We start from the raw sequence: 18,238 nt of genomic DNA, 5'->3' as shown, positions 1-18,238 counted from the left end.
CTTTTTTTTAGCTGTGTCCCGCTTTTTTGTCGTGAAATGTCTCGCTTTTTTCTGAAAGTACCTATCTGACAAGCCTGGAATAATGTTAATTTAAATTTTGTTCTTTTAAATAATTAATTTTTATGTTAATATTAATCTTAAATATTCTGAATGTTATCTCTGATGTTAAATTCAGAGTTCGTTTACCTACGTATGTATATTTTCAAAATCCATATGTTGATATTAAATCTGAAACCAGTTCATAGTGGAAGTTTATTCTATATAAACTCTGTTGTTTATGACAATTTAAACTTTTATGATGATAAAACAACCTTTTTTATGATAATATAAAAAAAAATTTATTAGGTACTTTCTTAACCTTCCCATGCCGTTCGCCAAATTTTCGTTAAAACTGATGTCGTTTTTTTTTTATTTAACCGTAGTTTGTAGTCGTTTCACTTGCTTCTATGGCAATGGTGTTTAATTTGTATGATGTTAGATATATTGGGTACGTAATTTATTCTTTGTTCTCAACATTTAAAAACTGGTTCAATATGACTGATTTTACAACAATTGTAATTGTTAAGAATAAATTTATACAAAGGTGCATAAATGTACGAGGATTCAACGGAAAATTTGACCGCTATTCCAGAAAATTTGGTCAAAAAAAATTCAAACAAACATCCATTTATTGCTTTGCTTCACTGTATCTCATTTAATTTAATATTTTGTCTATTTTATTGGTTTTACCAAGTTTGCCAATGTTGTGAATTTTGTTAATTTTTTCAAAATTTTATATTTTCTATATTTTATCAATGTTGTCAATTTAGTCAGTTTGTTTACTTTTTTTTTTTTCAACTGATTCCATTTTGTGAAATCTGCCAATTTTTTCAAAGCAGTTTATTTTGTCAATTTTTTTTTCATATTCATTCAACTAATTAATTTGGTCATTCTGATGGTTTTTTTAATTATGGTCATTTTTGCGTTCTGATATTTTTGTCTATTTTCTAATTTTTGTCAATTTTAACAATTTGGTCAATTTTGTAACTTTTTAAACTATGAAAAAATTATAAATTTGTCTATTTTGTCATTTGTACAAATTTTGACGATTTGATTTGACGATATTTTCTTCTGCATTTTGTGCATTTTTGTTGAATTTTTAAACATGACCCATTCCAGCATGACGTCACAACGTTTGCAACTTTCATATCACACATTAAACAAAAATATACCTCAAAGCTAAGTTTTTCTTGATCAAATAGTTATCAAAAAATAAGCAAAAGAAATCATAACGTCACAAAGCGCCACTTTTTCTACTTTTCAGTTTTTTAACAAAACCGCATTTTTCTGCTCTTCCATTCGATCAAATTTTAATGAAAATTTCAGAAAAGTATCGATTCATTACAATCTCTGTAGTATCCCAAGGTCCCATTTCGATAAGGGTTATGGTAAAAAAAGATATTGTATTAAAAAATTAGCTTCTGGTGAGTCAATAACAAAAAAAAACTCATAAATGATCGTTAGTTGACGCTCATATACCTATTTAAAAGCTTAATAATTGTTTTATGATAACTCTCATCGAAATGCATTTTTCAGATAAAATATTGTCATAATTAAAGCTTTAAAACATTCAAGTTAAAAGACGGTTGATAAAGTTCAAATTTATTTATTCTTTGTTCATCCCTAACAAATTCCACGTAATTCTATACAAACTTCAGGTTTCCGTAGTATTATCTGGCCCTAATTTTGCATGGAACCCTGTGCTAGTGCCTTCATATTATTGTTTTGTAATACCGTTAAAAGTCTCTCCGTGGGATTTAATTTGAATACGGGGCTCGATTTGGATTTTCTAGCAATATTCTTTGAGTTTGATATTTCAATAATGGACATTTTAGCGCGGTTTTTCCTTCTTATATAGAAGATCATGATCTTATTGCAAAATTTTTATTCAAGCCACAGATAACTATCTGCAGTCACAACGCTTAAAAATACATACCTTTATCACCGGTTCTAGAACGTGAAGTTGCTGTGGTTATTCTTAATCTAACATCATGCTTAAAAAATGTTCTTTCACAATCATTTTGCAATATTTTTTATATAGCTAGTTTTTTGACAAAGTTTTGTTTGAAATAAAGAGTAATTGTTGAAATCAGTTAATATTCATATTAAAGTTCTTAAATTTCAACGACAACAAGCTCAATTCTAAAAAAAAAGGTAACTGAATATTTTTTAATAGAAAATGAAGCTCAAGAAATAGCCTTTCTAGCTGTACAAATTACTTTGATTACAGTTGAGAAGCGCTTGGAATGGATCATTTGTTTACCTGTTGCTATGGTCATAAAACAGAAACTCTTCAACCCCCTTCCCACCCACAATCGATGGGATTTTTTTTTCAACAATACAGCAATAACACTCCATGTCGCTACCTATCTACATAATTGCGAAAGAATCGAATCCAACGACTAACGAACGAACGACCAAGCAACAAACAACAGAGCAGGATCATTCAAAAAATCATGATTATGAACACCATGATTCGATCCGATCGCAAGTTGTAACACACCGTGATCGGGAAGATTCGGGAGTTGTATCCTTCGAGATTCGTAGCTTGTCGTAACCACACACAACAAGCCATATAGAAGATATGGGATAGCGTTGCGAGTGCATGCAACAGGATTTTTTCTGTTCTTGCATCTTCGAATCTCTGGTCACTCGTCGCTCTCTGAGATCTCTCCATGCAACATAAGCAAAACGCAGGGCGTCGCCTGCCAGTAGCAATTGGAACGAGTCCGAATGTTGGTCGTTCGCTGCTAAAAATCTTTAGAAGCGATTTTTTTCCATCGCTGTTCATGTTGCCCCAGTTGACGGTACCCTAAAAGTATGCAATTCAGTAAACTGATTGCTATTGAGTTATGGATAAAAGTTAAAAAAAATAAATAATGGTAAAGTGATCTAGAAATCACCAGATTCCTAACAAACTTATTAAAATTTGAAAAGATTATGAGAAACTTGAAATGTCGGCATATTCACATTCAAACGAAGAGTGGATTTTGATTAGTGTCGATTGGGGGAGAGTGGGGATACTTGATCCCTTTTTCTTATTTTCACCATATCTTTTTGGAAAAATTTAGCAACTCGCACTCTTTTACATTTTCTGACAGCGTGTAACTTCAAGTTTCTATGCTCCTAAAATTAGAACGATACTTGAACTCGTAGATGAACTAGAAGCATTTTCGTGGGAGTAAAAAAATTGCGATATTTTTGAAGTTAGGGGAGACTTGATTCTTTATACAGGGAGCCCTAATCCATGGAAAAAAAATCAAACAAAACCCCAAGATAGAATTTTAATTGACTATTTTGGTCATGTTTGTTCTCATTCCACAATCTATAATTGTCGGAAAAAAAATTCTATAGCTTTTTCTCAACGCTTATGACATTGCATACTTACGGGCGCCATTTTCTATAAACAAGCAAAAATCAATTATTTTAGCCCTTTTATTCAGATGATTGATGGATGAATTGGTGGATAAATATTAGTAATCTCGTAATCAGCAATGACCACGATCCATTGAGAAGAAGAATATATACCGGGATCTTTTGTACCCAAATATTAGGGATCAATTGTACCCATAATCAACATTTTAGAAAAAAATTTCTGAACAAAGTTGGGAGTTTTCCATCGCTTTGAAAATAATGCATTTTGAAGTTCATATTACACTCGAAAGATTGATGTATTGGAATAAATATTTTTGTTATAATATTTCCATGTTAGAAACATTTTAAAATGATGAAAAAAGATCTTCAAGTCACATTTTGTAAAATTTTTCAAACAAAGTTTAATTACCCAAAAACTTATTTTGTTAAAAATTTTTGAGCCTCAACCATTGCTGTTTTGTTCCATTTGGCACATTTTTCTAGAACATTTGATCCTTGTACGACATTCCAGTTTCGAGATATAGCTAAGGAATCAAGTATCCCCAGGGATCAAGTATCCTCATTCTCTCCTTCTGTAACTGTATTGGACCCGATCAAAAAAGACAAATTTATGGGGCCTAATAATACCGGAAAAATATCAAATTCTTCTATGTCACTCTCTCAACCTTTAGCCAAAATGCCAGATTGGCTAAATCATATCACCTACTAATTTCATATTGGTTTTATAACTCTATATTCCTACTGTTGCCATTTTTTTTTTATAAAATAAATGATTTTATAATTCAGTAACTTATCTGAGGTAAGATTTAAAAAAAAACTTTTGTAAACCATGTTTTCGCACGCTGAAATAAGATTATTTTGCCTCAAACGATTTTTGACATTAAATTTTGGACCATCCAAACATTTCTGTTTATGTTATCAGTTTTAGATTTTTTCTATTGATGTTTTACTCCTGAATGTATGCAGCATCTTAATATTTTTTTCATATAGTGATGTAAATTTAGTTCGATATGAGCTAAAAATTATTGCGATTAGTGTTTTTATGCTGTATGGCCGTAACGGCATCACACATTTCAAATCTTCTTATCATCTATATAGAAATACTAGCTGACCCGGTGTGCTTTGCTACACCTTTCAAAATCGAATGCCCGAGCAGACTTTTATGGCAAAATTATAGCAAATTGTGCTATCACGCCCTGAGAGCCAAATGTGCTCTCATTTTGCTTGACATAAGGTGGTACACAGCAAAAATGAGAGCTCAAATTTTCATACCTGGTTAGCAAAGTGATACCTAATTTTGCTAAAACTGAGACCTTATTTACACCTCGTTTTTTGAGAGCTTGGAGAGCACAATCATGCCAATATTAGGCATCATATAAATTTCGTTTACAGCAAAATTTGGCATCCTTAACCTCTCAAAATTTATGAAAAACGAGCTATGGTTTAGGCTCAAAATTAGTAAAATTTGACAGTACGCTGCTATTCACGTATGAAAATTTTGCTCTCATTTTTGCTGTGTATAACCTTATCCTAAAGAAAAATGAGAGAAAATTTGACACTTAAAGCGTGATAGCAAAATTTTCTATAATTTTGTTGGAAAAGTATGCTAGGGTAAACATTCGCATGACGAACAGAATCTGCTAACGATAAAGCGCCTTTGTGTAGGCAATGAGTGGGATACAGATTATGGAAGTAACAACAAAGTTTATATTAAACAAAATGAGTGTGTAGTCTACACAAAGGCGTTTAAATCAACAAAACCTGTTCTTAAATCTGCAAGAATGACGTCATTAAGAACCAATGAGAATACCTAGGATAATAACAGCAAATAAGTCAAATGGCACGATTGATCTCCAATCGTCTGATTTGCAACAAAATAGTTTTAAAATCTCATTTGTGATCTTTTGTTTCTCAATATTTCAAGTTCAACTAATTTCAGAGAAGTACTTACCTAAAATAAAAATTTAGATGAGTATGAACGTTCATCTGGTTATCTGAATTCCTCAGTTCTGCCATCTGTAATATCCAGTGACATTATTTTACAACATACTCGTCTTGCCGTTTCGCTGGTTTTCCTTCGTTGAAACCCTATGGTCGATCAAAATTCTCCATCGAAATAGTTTAAATTAAAAAGCTGAGATTTATTCCACAACAGTTCCTCTATTGCATTAAGACGCTTAATTCCGAATCGTTAATTCACATTCGATCCACTATGACAACCTAAAAAAATTAACCAATTGAAGATTTTTTTAAGATCGAGAAGTCACACTAGCCTAAATGCCGAAACGAGACATGTTTCAATTCTCCCGAACCATATGAGAGATCTTCTACTGCACGTGAAACTGTCTTTATATTTATGTAACCTTGTAAATTTCAAATAGAAAGGCTAATATAATCAGTGCCTTGGACTGGAGCTGCATGAAACTTAAAGTCAGATTGCTTTCGACCAGGTACTTTAACGATACACAGCAAAAAATTTCTAAAAGTACACGGAATCTAAAAATCCAGGGATCTATTTTTTCTTGAGTGTAATTGCAAAAGGATGTAATTTTAAACTCCTTTTGATGTAATATTAGACTTTTTTCAAAAATAGGATAGAAATAAACTGTTTTGATGTAATTTTACATTGCGTGATGCAAAAATAAACTGGTCAATGAAATTTTTGTCACAAACAGTGTAAAATTAGATCTGTTTGATTTAAAATTGAATGCAAATATTCAACTTCTGCCTTTTTATATTTCTTTAGTTTGCGCACAAAGTAAACAAGTCGAAAAATTATTCGGAAACGGGTCGATCAAAGGCGTAGCTACCTACAGCAGCACTTCTGGAGTCTTTTAAAGTCGTAGGTATACGTGAAATGAGGAATGCGGTTGAAACTGACTAGTTTTTTCTCCATTACAGCAAGGTCAGATTTTTGCGCAGAGGCTGATATCCGGACAGTTGTTATCCGGAGAAACTTTTGTCATTCAAGTGTCCAAGTGCTGACCGAAAGATCATGATGTTCCGGAACCATTCGAAGAAACTGATGACGCCGATCTGTAAAAACATCCCCGTGCTGGGAATCATCGGATGCAACAACATTTCCAGCTTGTCGCTTTCCATGATGGTGTTTTAATTTTCAGTTTTGAAAATAAATGTGAATTAAAAATAATACATGTGAGCGTATTCATTCAAAGACAAAAGCAAAAAACTCAATGTTTAGCAAAAATATCACTATTTACGATAATAAATTTAAAAATTTACATCCCTGTGTATTTTTACACGACGGTTTTTGTGATCCGATCTCGTGCATTGATTTCAATCGAAATTTACACGCCTCAAAAATTACATCCTTGAAAAAAATAAACCGTGATAGAATTTTACATCAAAATCGATGTTCCGTTTTCGTGCATCGTTTTCGATCTAAATTTACACGAATTTTTCTTGCTGTGTAGTGCACCTCTTTTAGTTTTTTTGCTCACTGTTCAGGCCTGCAGATGAGAACAGAAATTCATCGCAATTCCTGTTTTTATTTTACATCAAACCTCATTGTGTTACGCAAATATTAGGACAGATTCATGGGCAGTAGAAGGTCTTTCATATGGTTCGGGAGAATCGAAACATGTCTCGTTTCGTAATCTTGGTATAATGGTAGGAAAAGAATAAAAACAAACTAACCCCAAGAATTAAGGCAGCAGCTTCGCGAAAACAAACAGCTACAGCAAATCATGAATGAATTTCTTCTTCATGCAGCATCCAGGCTTCAACCATTGCAACGGATCAAACAGGATTGTGTTCGATAAGCAAACACATAATGTATCTTCCTGGGCTGGGGATGGTTCCAGATTGTCTCAGCTTTCATCAAAATTCATGAAATTGGCCGATTTTCGAAACCAAGTTGAAAACAGTTCCTCTTTAAAGCACACATTGTAGACTGTTTTCCGCTTCAAGCTTCTTGAAAACATCCGGTACCCTTGAGTCACGTAAAAGCCTTAATTGAAATCAGAAAAGGAATAAACGCATTTGGATAAAGTTAATTTCTGAACATTTTCGTCATACCATAACAACTTACCTCTCTTCGATTTTAAGCAGCAATGAAAACGCTGATGAATATTTTCACGGTGGTTAATTCGGCTTCAACTGGACTGAATCCAACACATAACACGTCGTGATACTGGAAAACATCTCAAAATAGGTTCCCAATCGAAGTTTATCAGCTGCTGACTCCACTTGTAAACAAAAATAATTTGTTTTTATTGTACCCTGTTTGGTTCAGTAACATGGAATATATGGCTAGTGATACGTTTTCGAATAGAGAATTTAATATAAATACACTTTCTTTTTATCTCACACTTATCTTAGAAATAGTTAATCCAGTGACCTTTTACAAAACAAAATACTGTTTTTATAAAAGAAACGCTCAAATTCATACTTTGCATACAGCAGTCATTCAGTAAGTAGAAACAATAATAATCAAAACATCCAACATACCTTTCGATATAGCAACGTTTGATCACTGGTTTGATGTCCATGGTTTAAGCGACCAGATACTGCTCGATTAATAAGAAAATTCGAGTAGTCAACGCAATCATTCCCGCACGAGTACGGGAAAATTGTAAACAGTGTCAAGTTAACTTTTAATTAATGAGTTGAGTTGAAATTTTATGTTTGAGCACTTTCGCTGTTATTTTCTCCGGTTACGTCTGGCAAGTGGTCGAAAGTTATCGAAAAGGCTAATGTCCTCCAGCTGGAGAGTATAAACGAAGATTTTTTTTACTGAACCGATCGATGGGGATTCATCAAGACCGGATAAGGAAACGAAGAACGCCTGTGATGAACAAAGTATTCAACGAACCAAGTAAAAATAGGACTAAAACAAATCCTTCCGAAATAATCCGGCAACTAGTGTAATAGTAATTAAAGAGATTTTTTAAATGTTGTTCCAGATTCGAAAAAGTCAATCGGAAAATAACAGTACAATACATTAGAAAATTATGATGTTTGATAAGATTCCTGTCACAGCGGGAACTTCCGCATCTTTGCCAGGAGATACTGCACTATTGGAAGATAAATGCTTTCGAACAACTTGTTATAGGAATCCGATTCCAGTATGATTGTGGCCGTAATCAGAATAATATTCGATAACTCACTATTTTGAAAAATTGATTAAAGTCCAGTGTTCAACAATTTAGGTTTCATAAGTTGGCAAATGTTGTAATGTTTTGTCACGCCAGATGATTCTAATATTCTAGTAGTTATCGTGACATTATGAAAAGTCCCACTTATAACAAATTAAAGTTATGTATTAAATATCGATGAATTTTAGGGGTGTATGTTTCCTATTTATGTCTGTATAAATAAATACTTTACTCTAAACGAATTAACACATATATAACTGAGAATACTTTGTGATTTCAATCTAATATTTACGATCAGAAAATATATTGTACATTCTAGTCATGAAAACCTTATTTTATTTTATTTTTGTGAAAACAATTCTTTGAGATGGATTCGTTCCAAGGTTGATTTGAACTTGGGTACACTATTATAAATTAGAAAAAATACATATGTAATGTATCCTATAAATTTTACAAAATGAAATTGCTGTTGTTATAAAATAAAATTTAAAAATGAACATCTGGATAACATTTTTTTATTTGTAATAAATTTAAAAAATTGACTAAAAATCGACTATCGACTTAGTTTGTTTTCCAATTGCTTTTGGTCGATACCTAAGTGATTTTTGAGAGTCAATTCCGATTGAGCTGAAATTTCGCACAGTTCAGTTTTTTTGCGGCGACATACAAAATATATATGGCCAGTTTTCGAAATTTTAGCATGATATTTTTTCTATACATCCATTGCCACCCTTATACAGGTATTTATGTTTGTTATAAAATATTCTTGAAATAAAAAATAAACCTCAGTAATGCCTGATTTTGCTATCGGTTAGATTTAACAGCGAATATTGTCATAATTTTGGTCTATTTTATACAAAAAATTAAACCTTAAAAAATATATTCCAAATTATCCTATCCGTTTGCTGTTGACAGCAAAATTTGGTGTCCGCTTGCTGTCATATAATTTTTATTGAAGCCTTAATGATGCCTAGTTTTGCTGTCGCTTAAAAATTAATAGCAAATTTTGCTCTCAATATGCTGTTGAAAGCTTACTTTGGTCTCACTTTGCTATCGATTCAGGCATCAAAGTCTGCTCGGGTGATATTTTCAGAATTTATTCAAATTTTTAATGTTTTGTTGGCATTATTTTAAATCAAATTATAACGTAATTCATAAGCAACCGCTATAAAATGAGAGCTGCAGCTGGAGTTTCAGATTGCAACACAAAAATAACTTAAACTAATATTCTGAATCTTGATCAATAAATATGTGTTAAAGATCTGATAAATTTAATCTGTTTCTTTAAGCTTCGCTCTAAAAAAGAAGGGTCTCAAATCAATCGTAGGCAAACAATCCAACTGATAAAATATGGTTGTTTTTGCTTGGTATGTTCTGGATTTATGCTAAAAAACTTATAAGAGAGCCCCCCTGTCTTTCCCTTCCCCACCTGCTGAATGGAGATCGTGATCTTTAATAATCATACCCATTTTGCTCGTTCCCAAAAATCTTCTTGTATCAAATATTGTTCCATTGGAAAGTTTTTAAGCTTCACAACAAAATTTATATGGAACCTCCTCCTTTCTTCTCCTCTCTACACTGCTAAGCGTAAGGGTCTAAAACAATCGTAGAAATATATCTCGAAACCAAGTTCCTTTCCATGCCATATTTGTTTCCATTTGTTGGTTTCGTTAGCATAAATTGAGAACTTATGCTAACAAAATTGTCTTGAACTCACCTCCCTCCTCCTATGTACCTACTCACTAAAAGGATGATGGTGTGTCAGAGAATCATAGAATCATACCGTAATGATTTTCCATGTTATGTTTTGTCGATTTCTCGGATTTTGTAAAAAAAAGTTAACTGTAAGTTTTACTCTTCCCTTCCTTTATTCCCAATTCTATCATCCCACTGCAAGAAAGGAATTGTTTGACATCGAAAAATTTCTCGTATTGACATCCCATGCAAAATTTGGTTTTATTTGCGTTGTAAATTCTTGAGTTATTCATAAACTTGAAAGGAAGTACCATCCCCCTTCCGTTCTTCCCATTGAATGGAGAGGTAAGAACTTCCCCCTTTATATCTTTCCGCTGAAAAAAGGTGGGGCTTCAATTTATAATAGAAACATTTCTCGTATCCAAATACCCTCACATGCCAAATATGGTTCAATTTGCTCGATCAGCTCTCCAGTTATACTGATAATTGTAAGGGAGACCTCTTCTCCCCCTTTTCATCCGCCTTTTTGAAGGAGTGAGGATGTTGTTGATGTTGTAGTTCTTGAGTTATGCAAAAATTGTATGCAACTCCCCTCCCTCTTTCCTTTCTCCCCGCTGGAAGAAAGAAGGGGTCTCAAACAATCATTAGAACATGTCACGTTCCCAAATATCCGCCCATGCCAAATTTGATCCCATTTGCTTGATAAGTTTTTGAGTTATGTAAAAAAGTTAAAAGAGGACCCCTCCCTATTTTATATCACCCTACTGGAAAGAGAGAGGGGTCTCAAATAATCATAGAAAAAATTTTCGTATCCAAATACCTTCCCATGCCAAATTTGGTTCCATTTGCTTTATTAGTTTTTGAGTTATGTAAAAAAATATGAAAGAGGCCCCTCCCCCTTACAACTGCAAAGAGGGAGGGGTCTCAAATAATCGTTGAAATATTTTTCGTATCAAAATACCTTTCCATGCCAAATTTGGTTCCAATATCTTGAATTGTTTTCGAGTTATATGAAAAATTGTAAGATAGCCCCCCTCCCCCCTTCCTATCACCCCACTGAGAGGAGGGAGGGGTACCTAATATTCATTGAAATATTCTTCGTTCCTAAATACCACCCTATGCCAAATTTGATACCATTTGCTTGATTGGTTCTCGAGTTATGAAAAAATATTGTATTTTGTTAGGAAGGCCCCTCCCCCCCTTCCTGTTAGGGGGAGGATTCCCAAACCATAATAGGAACCTCCCCCGGCCTCCAATACCCCCACCTGCCAAGTTTCACGTAAATCGGTTCAGTAGTTTCTGAGTCTATAGGGAACAGACAGAAAGACAGACAGACAGACAGACAGACAGAAATTCATTTTTATATATATAGAAGATTTAGAAAAAAAAACCAGCTAGGTTCTCAAGTGACGAAAATATTATAATTTTTGAGCACCACGAAATAAGCTTTTATGCCATTAAAATCACCTTGATCTATTATGTACGCACTGCTACATAATGTACACATTGTTTCTCAACTTTCACCAATATTAAATTTTGGATTTTTCACTTTAATCAATTTTAAAACGTGTTTTTCCTTAAATTTGTTGAGCACTGTCAATCGGGGCACGATGATCGTTTTTTGCCGTGTAATGCTTCAATCAACTGAATTATAGAGCTGCAGCTTGACTTGTTTCATTTGACGATTTGGCCTCTGATTATCTCTCCGATACCTTCCAATTGGGATGGAGCCTACCAAAAAAAATAAATCAAATAAATCAACTTTTACACCGATTTCCAAATAAGAATGACAGCTAATCGGAGAGAAATTGGAATGAAGGCTATTGCTTTCTTTGTTTAACGCATAAAAAATCGTATACCGGGAAAGTGAGCGCGCCCATCGCCTCTAGGCCAAATCAACATATGAAACAAGTCAAGTTGTAGCTCTATTATTTAGTTGACTTAATCGAGTTGAATTGACTTCTAGATTCCTCCGGCAGAAAACGCTCATCGTGTGCCTATTAATGTGCTTATTCTGCCCCAGGGGGTTCTCATTATGCCTCTGCAGTGAACTCAAATCTCCCTCACAGTTTCGCTTGGACTACTCTCCAAATAATCATGTGAATATGATTCTGAACCAAATATTTGAAAAATCTAAAGAATTTGCAATCTAACGCAACAAAAAAAGTTGAAATCGGTCATCATTTGACGAAATGACATGCATTTCAAATGAAGTGTTCCGGTCGGGGCTGTCGAACATTTTGACAGTGATTTATATCATGCTTAAAAATGTTATCCCATTTATCCAGTTTGAAAATCATATGATATGAAATCATATCATATGAAATATTTGTCATAATAAAAACCTTAAAAAAAATGTATTTAAAAGAAATCGATCCAAAGGAACCAAAGTAACTGATGAAAACCTGGGTTTTCATGTTCCTCCCGAACAAATTGTCACAAAATCACATACAAACTTCAGGCTCGTTGAGCGATCCCTTCCCGTGGTCTGATCTTACCAATTTGAGCCTGCAGCGCGTATTTAACATTTCACAGGTTTTAAATTCCTCATACAAATTTGGAGCACTCTACTATACATACATGACTCTAAGAAGAACAATACAACTTTATCACTCATTTGACAAGTACTGAAAAAATCGAACAGTGAAAATATCGAAAAACTGCTGTGTTTCGTTCTATTTTTGATTCAAAAATCACCTACCGTTGACATTGCGCGGAAGCAATACCCCATAAAAATTTGACTTAAAAATACATTGTTTAGTTTAGTTTATTTATTTCGTCAACCGTAACGTAGACTAGTTTGATACATGTGCATTTTCCTAAGAATAGGTTTAAGCAGTGTATGCTTTACAATTTTTTCTTAAGAGTTTAGATTTCATCGAATAAAATATTATTTGAGTTTTTGCTGAGACATTGTAAAGTCAATGGTTTCGCAGTGTTGATTGTAAGAGGCCATCTTGCGATTTATTGGCCCGTTTTTCGCGTAGTTTGTGCTATAGTGATTAATGAAAAATAAATTTCGATTTCGAAGTTGCCTAGAAGGTGCATAAAAGTTTAATTTTGGTAGAATTTCTTTTGAGTCTATACGCTGCGAAACGATATCGCTTACAAATGAAACCATTGCATATTCGCGGCGTTCTTTTAGTGTTTGAATGTCAATGAGCATGCAGCGCGCTTTACATGATGGAAGTGGAAATGATGTCCAACCTAATTTACGAAGGGCATATAGTAGAAATTGCTTTTGTACTGATTCTATTCTTTCTTCGTGTGAAATTGAATATGGGGACCAAACAACGCTGCAATATTCCAGTAAGGACCTTACATAGGCAATATATAGTGTTTTTATCGTGCATGAGTCTTGAAAATTAAAGCAAAAGCGCATAATAAAGCCCAGCATGTTAGTTGCCCTATGGATGATAGTATTGTAATGGTCTGTGAAAGTAAGTTTAGAGTCTAAGATAATTCCTAAATCCCTGACTCGTTCACATTTTTCAACATTCTGAACTCCTAATGTAATTGTGACGTTTGGTGTTGTTCTTTTTCTGCTAAATGATATTAAATTGCATTTTTTTACATTGAGCTTCAGAAGGCTTTTTTGCACCACAGGTAGAAAATGTGAATTTCCTTCTGGAATATGCTGATGTCTTCTTCATTTCTTATTTCCAAATAGAGCTTCATGTCGTCGGCATAAATGAGCATTTTTAGATTTTCAGTATGAAAAGTAGAGGTCCTAAATGAGATCCTTGCGGAACTCCTGAAGTGACTTGAATAGGGAGCGATTTCTTTCCATTGAAATTTATTATTTGTTGGCGATTCGTTAGGTATGATGATTTCAGGAGTTAGGATTTTATTCCAATTTTTTGCAATTTGAAAAGAAGCATTGGTATGTCTATGCGATCAAATGCCTTACTCAAGTCTGTATAAAGAGCTTCCACATGGTTGCCGTTATCCATTGCATTCAATGAAAAGTCTATAAATTCAATTAAATTAGTTGAGGTTGAACGGCCTTTGAAAAATCCATGTTGCCTGTCAGTTATGTCAATTGTTTGAACGTTGAACGATATTCATCCGAGTTCGATTTTCCTTTTTGAAACTATTATCTGGAGTAATGCTCCGGTTTGAAAACTACAGAGCGCCCTCAAAGCCTTTTCTGCATATGAAGAGAATTTAATATAATCATGACATCCCCATCTCCACTACAATCAACTTTCTAATAACGTTCGTTTGGGTTTCAAAGAATCGAAATCTTTGCTTGTTTTAGCTTGCCTGGCTTCAATTACTTCCTCCATCTGACCTTCGTTTTCAGATCCAAACATTAGTCAACAATACCTCAACTGCCCGAGATAGTTTTCTTATTCAGGTTTTTGTCAAACAGTTTTCATCAGTTATGTTGGATGGTAAAATTCATATCATCATCATAAAACTCATATGATAAAATTCATATGGAATAGAAAAGCTATCATGCTTCTCGAATCTGTTCCGGTTATAGGAATTAAATTTCACGATGAAATAAAACCTCAAAACCATCCAATGAATTACGCGTCCGCCAACCGCAAAAAAACGAACACTTCTCGTCTGTGTCGTCCACAAAAACTGGAAAGGGAAAGTCAGGAGACTTCAACCGGGAACAGGCGAGAAGCGGTGTGAAGCTATTGCTTGTTTCGCCCCTTGCGCTTGGAAAATAAAACATTTTCATAGGACACTCACTTTCTGATGTGGTCGGCAATCGGGATTAACACATTTCATCCATCCAGTTCAGTTGACTTCCGTCGAGGAGGGTTGGTTGAATCCGTTGTTGATAAACACAGGCGTAATCTGATTTTAATCACTGCACTGTTTGAAAAGGCCAATCAGCTGGTTGGCCTTAAAATTCCCACAGACACAAGAGACAGACACACATACACTGTTGGCAACGCACTGCTGCTGCTTCTGATATTTGCCGGGGGCTGTGAATGATTTCAATTTTCCGGCTGAAAGCACACATCCGGGTTGTCACGAGCAAATGAGTAATTCAAACAAGTGTGATTCAATACACATGTGACCAGAGAGTAATTTTGGGAACCGGTGTACACAATTTGAAAACCAATATATGTATTGAACATAGATCATCCACTCACGATATTTTATCAATCAGTAAATTGACACATTTGAGAATTTTGAACAACGGTGTCGGCCAATTTTAACCATCTTCTTCAGTGATCACTGGGGGGTGTTAATCAGCTGCACTTCCCTTCCTAATTACTGTCCCAATTAGATGAGGGTCAACAAACTTCACTTAATAGTTCCCAGTTCCTTTTGGGGACCTTCCAGCATCCAGATAGAATAATTAGCCCTTAAACCTAGGGAATATCCACCGTTGCGAACGATGACTTTTGTGCACAACCGACCGACGATACAGCTGATGAAGTACTGCAAATGGTTGCAAATTCCAAACATTTTGCACTCCACGTCGTCGTACGTTGGAATGCCGTTTTTGGGTGCGTGACGGAACGAGCCGAAATGCTTCGGGCAAGTTCGGCATTCGAAGGATAACAGTTTACTCGGGAGGGTTCATCCGGTTTGCTGTGAACCATCCTAACGCGACCCCGGTGAGTGTCCTACAGAATGTTTCACGCGAAGAATGTGGCTGCTTCCCCATCGCGAGGGGAGCTCGTAGATCGCATGCGCATAACCTATAATGGAACACTTTGCGAATTTCCCAAAGAAAAGCTGCAGGACCAAGAAAGAAGTGCATTGGGGTAGAAAAAAATACAAAATAAAACGACGGAAAGAAAATTGGCAAGGCGGTATACGATTTTTCTTGCTGCAGTATTTTTTCCCATGGATGAAGCAACTCTGTTACGGTTGATCCTGCTCAATGGAATGTTTGTATTGGTGAGAGCTTGACAGGCATTCATAAACAAAAGCTAATGCTTAAGGGTTATGTTATAAAATACGGGTTTCATTCTGTACTTAACTTTCTGAGAATCAGTTTACCTACGTGTGTTCAACGAAAGCCAGCTATGTTTATAGGTACATCTTTGATGCATAACCAACTAGGTACTTACTGAGGATAACAGCGGGGTAAGATGCAACATTTGTATAACACAGCACTGACATAATTTTTAATTTTATATAACGTAATCGAGTTATCATTTAATGAATACAAAATGATGATGACATAATTTTTCACATCTTTTACACAGCTAGTATTTTGAACTTTTTCATTTTCAATCGAAATTTTTAAAAAACCATCAATAAATGTAAAAATTTTAACATTTTTCGATGCCATAAAAACTTTACCCAGTATGAAGGCTTGGGTTAATAATATCACTTACAAACTTTTAAATGGTTCAATAATTCTATTCCAACACTGATGATCTAAAAATATTTTTCGAACAATCACCAATTTCTTTTAATGAATATTTTTATAGTTCAGTTACCTGCCTGGGATAAGATGCAACAAAATGCAAATCAAAGAGAAAAAATGTAAAAATTAGTTTCAACAGAACCAGAAATTACTGCAATTGGTGTTTTTATGCGTTATGGCCTTTTTGGCTTCAAAAAATTATCAAAAACTATACATTTACATACGTTTTCGTTAGATTTTTCATTGTACAAAGTTTGTTGCAAGTTACCCCTTTTTCTAAATATGGATAAAATCGCATGTTTAAAAATGAATAACTGAAGGAACCAATAATTTTTTCTGACTACGTCTGTTTGATGTCCCACTAATCTTAAAACTTTAGTTCATTTGTTTATTATCTTGATATCATCTAACAAAGATGGTTGTCTGAATGAATAAAACTTAAATCTAGGTTTACATAAATCGTTTGCTTGTTTCTTAAAAGTTCACTCATGCTATGCTCAATCCGTTGTTTGAAAGTCGCAATGGAAACATTAAACTCGAATAGGGTATAATAACAGAGGAAGCATATTTTTGCGGAACGAAGGGGGTCGATACTGTCATAGCGCGTACTTCGTGGTTCCAATGAGAGCCAGTCTCGATTACAAAGGGTTCATTCTGGAGCATAAATGTTACAACGGGAAAGTAGCCAACTGCAATCAATTTCATTTCTCAAGATCTTTGCCCCGAACAGTGATCGACCAATGGAACGACGATCCGCCAGCATATGGAGTCCAAGCAGAGCACATCGTTGTGGATAAGGCAGTAGATCTATTTAACAGGATTTCCCAAGGTAGTTCACGCATACCGCACAAATCACCGTTGAATTGCTTGCTTCGAAACACGCAACCCACAAAGCCTCAAACGGCCACCATACCAGATTTGCAGTTTCCATTATTGATCGAACCAGGCAGCAATACAAAGCTCCCATGCAGACGGGATCGGTGAATTCTGTACTCAGGCGTATAATGAATCCCAGCATCCTGTTGGTCTTCTCGAGTACCACAGAGTAATGGGGCTTAAAAGTCATATGAAACTCCAAGATCCTTTATCTGATCCACACGTTGCAGTGACTCACTCAGTATGCTGTATTCATATATTAGTGGATGTTTCCTCCGATCGAATGTAATAACACAACACTTAGCAACGCTTAAAACCAGTAAATTATCAGCACACCAGTTCACAACCATGTCCAGGAAGCCTCGTAACAATCAGCTAAACTGTTTATAAACAAAAATATTTTAAGGTCGTTCGCATACAGGAGAACTCCACAGCCAATAATAAGCAAATTAATGTCATTATAGAACATTGTAAACAGCAGAGGGCCCAAATTCCTACCTTGTGGAACCCCAGACTTTGGAATAAAATCAGGAGATTCAGCAGAACCAATTCTAACAGCTAAACGGCGATTCGTAAAATAACTTTTTATCCAAGCACAAAGTCGTTCAGAACATCCCAAACGTTGCAATTTTTTCAGGAGAATATCGTGACGCCATCCATTTCTGATATGCAATATGATGTAAAAACTATCAAATTCGTGGTTACCGAACATTAAGGGAAAATCCATGCTGATTTTCAGAGATCCAGTTCCGACAAACTGAGAAAATAACATCGTTTATGATCCTCT

The 18,238-nt window shown here is 34.7% G+C and overlaps 1 protein-coding gene across 3 annotated transcripts in view; it reads right to left on the bottom strand.

Annotated features, from left to right (window-relative positions):
- The window catches only part of LOC129738936 (polymeric immunoglobulin receptor-like), a 348,269-nt gene extending 332,647 nt beyond the window's left edge, over positions 1-15,622 (bottom strand). For all 3 annotated transcript variants that reach the window (XM_055730263.1, XM_055730262.1, XM_055730264.1), the window contains exon 1: positions 14,934-15,622. The gene's annotated coding sequence lies outside the window, so the exon portion shown is untranslated. The remainder of the gene's footprint in view (positions 1-14,933) is intronic.
- Positions 15,623-18,238: the final 2,616 nt, after the last annotated feature.

The sequence above is a fragment of the Uranotaenia lowii genome, chromosome 1 (assembly GCF_029784155.1).
Source record: "Uranotaenia lowii strain MFRU-FL chromosome 1, ASM2978415v1, whole genome shotgun sequence".
In the NCBI taxonomy this organism is placed as follows: Eukaryota; Metazoa; Arthropoda; class Insecta; order Diptera; family Culicidae; genus Uranotaenia; species Uranotaenia lowii.
Note: the sequence above shows the minus strand (reverse complement) of the source record. Positions and strands in the feature narration are given on the sequence as shown.